General features: G+C 40.7%; 1 protein-coding gene across 1 annotated transcript in view; it reads right to left on the reverse strand.

The window, feature by feature from the left end:
* The window catches only part of LOC113823444 (trans-Golgi network integral membrane protein 2), a 13,822-nt gene that overhangs the window by 10,509 nt on the left and 813 nt on the right, over positions 1 to 2,500 (reverse strand). The window lies entirely within an intron of this gene.

The following is a 2,500-nucleotide window of genomic DNA, read 5'->3' on the forward strand; positions in this document are numbered from 1 at the left end:
TGATCTTTTTTGAAGGGGATCTACTTTCACAAACAAATAAACTGTTCCCTTATAGATATTCATAACAAGTATAATTTGGATTTTTTTAAAATGTTTAATCATATTTCTTCTTATCATTATCATTATCATCAAATATTTTTCTTTCATGTTTCCTCTTACTGCACTGATCTCAACATCAACAACTCCTGAATTTGTCCTCGAAGATTTTCCCAGTTCCTGGATTTCTGCAACATGGCCTGCACCTCACAATAGGATTTCCCTATACCAAGCCACATCTTGTAGCAGTTCCTGATTGGACATGATGCAGCACCACACCTGACTCGTGATTGGCAGACTCCTGCCATGGAACCGACCACCTTCCCTTGGAGCAACTAGCTTTAAAAGCCGAGGCAATGATCGCAGCTAAGGCAACCATAGTAAGAAGAGTGTCCGCCGCATGGAATTCCTCGCAGCCCAGGTGTGTGTGTGTGTGTGTGTGTGTGTGTGTGTGTGTGTGTGTGTGTGTGTGTGTGTGTGTGTGTGTGTGTGTGTGTGTGTGTGTGTGTGTGTGTGTGTGTGTGTGTTTACATGTGTGTGTGTGTGTTTACATGTGTGTGTGTGTGAGTTTAAATGTGTGTGAGTTTACATGTGTGTGTGAGTTTACATGTGTGTGTGAGTTTACATGTGTGTGTGTGAGTTTACATGTGTGTGTGAGTTTACATGTGTGTGTCAGTTTACATGTGTGTGTGTCAGTTTACATGTGTGTGTGTGTCAGTTTACATGTGTGTGTGTCAGTTTACATGTGTGTGTCTACATGAGTGTGAGATTACACACTCATAATTAACTCACAGATATCCTTCACAGATATCAAAGCATCCAAACACTATGCACATGAAAACCCCTTTTTTACATTAAGACAGTCACAAAAATCTACACTTTTATCATCTCCCTTACAGATTATAATGATCTGTAGATTTTTTTTTCTTTACTCAACCAAGCTCTCACATGTTTCTCGATGAACGCACATAAATCTAAGCTGATACTGTAATACCTGGCATGTTGTAATCACTTGTGGTAAGTGATTCATAAAAGTCATGCATATCTTGGAACCAGGAAATGTTAACTGCATACAGGTGGTGGATATAAAAAAGGAGGTGATGGAGGAGGAGGAGGTGAAGAGAGGAGGAAGAGGTGATGGGAGGAGGAGGAGGAGGAGGTGGAGGAGGAGGAGGTGGAGGTGGAGGAGGAGGAGGAGGAGGAGGAGGAGGAGGAGGAGGAGGAGGAGGAGGAGGAGGAGGAGGAGGAGGAGAAGGGAAGAGAGGGAGGGAGGAGGAAGAGGTGAAGGGAGCAGGAAGAGGTGAAGGCACGAAGAAGAGGTGAAGGGAGGAGGAAGAGGAGAAGGGAGGAGGAAGAGGAGAAGGGAGGAAAAGAAGGGGGAAGGGAAAAGGAGGAGGAGGAGGCACTAGCAAATCCAGTCTCACTACTTATATAAATAGGTTCTTACTATCATATAGAACCACTCTCATGCGACCACAGGTTGTTTGCCCTCATTTCTATCGATGGGGCGGAGAGTGCAATAAAACCAAAAATAGCTGATGAACAAAAGTATAAATCCAAGAGTGTAAAGGATTACAGAGAACTTGATATTGGAGATAAGGTCCTGATAAGATCATATACCTTCTCAGAAGAAAAACAGACTGAAGGAAAAGATGTACAAATGCTGCGTAAATTGCATTATGTGGTGAAAAATGTGTGGAATTCATGATTAACAGATTGCAACAGGAACAATGAAGGGAAGGGCAAGAAAACACACGAATATGCCGAAGGCCTTTTCGCTATTGCCCTGACGAAGCAATAGCGAAAAGGCCTTCGGCATATTCATGTGTTTTCTTGCCCTTCCCTTTGTTGTTCCTGTTGCATGGTGAAAGACCACGATGGCAAAGAGATAAAAAGGCCTATCAATGAACTGAAGCCAACGCATCTAATATGGAAGGCTGTGATCATATTTCCTTCTACACAAGAGTATCAGTCTAAACATCAGGAAAATAAGGAAGTTACGGTAGACCCACAGAATATGCCTTCTCAGAAATCTAAAAAGAAAGCTTCCACAAAGGTCAACCATATATAAACTTCCAGCTAGGTATACTGATAAGTATATTCTTATTGGACATTAGTAATTGTATTTATGGTAAGCAAGTCATTGAGATATGTGTAATAATTGTAAGCTTTGTGACAGTTATAATAATTATGATAATTGTGATATTGGCAACTATTGTGCTATTGTGCTATTTCTGATATTATGTACTTAATTTGTGTGTTTTTGTGATACTCAATATTACTACCATCTTCCATAAGGGGAGAAGGAAGTGTTATGCATTAACATACACTAAATCATATATGCTATTAACACTCTCAAGTTCCCATGCAGAAATTGACTATCATTGTTTATTATGTTTATGATACTCTTTGTGGGGTGTTTCTGCAGTATAATTCCTACATATATGTACACTCGAGGGCAAGA

Source organism: Penaeus vannamei, chromosome 37 (assembly GCF_042767895.1).
Source record: "Penaeus vannamei isolate JL-2024 chromosome 37, ASM4276789v1, whole genome shotgun sequence".
NCBI classification, from domain to species: domain Eukaryota; kingdom Metazoa; phylum Arthropoda; class Malacostraca; order Decapoda; family Penaeidae; genus Penaeus; species Penaeus vannamei.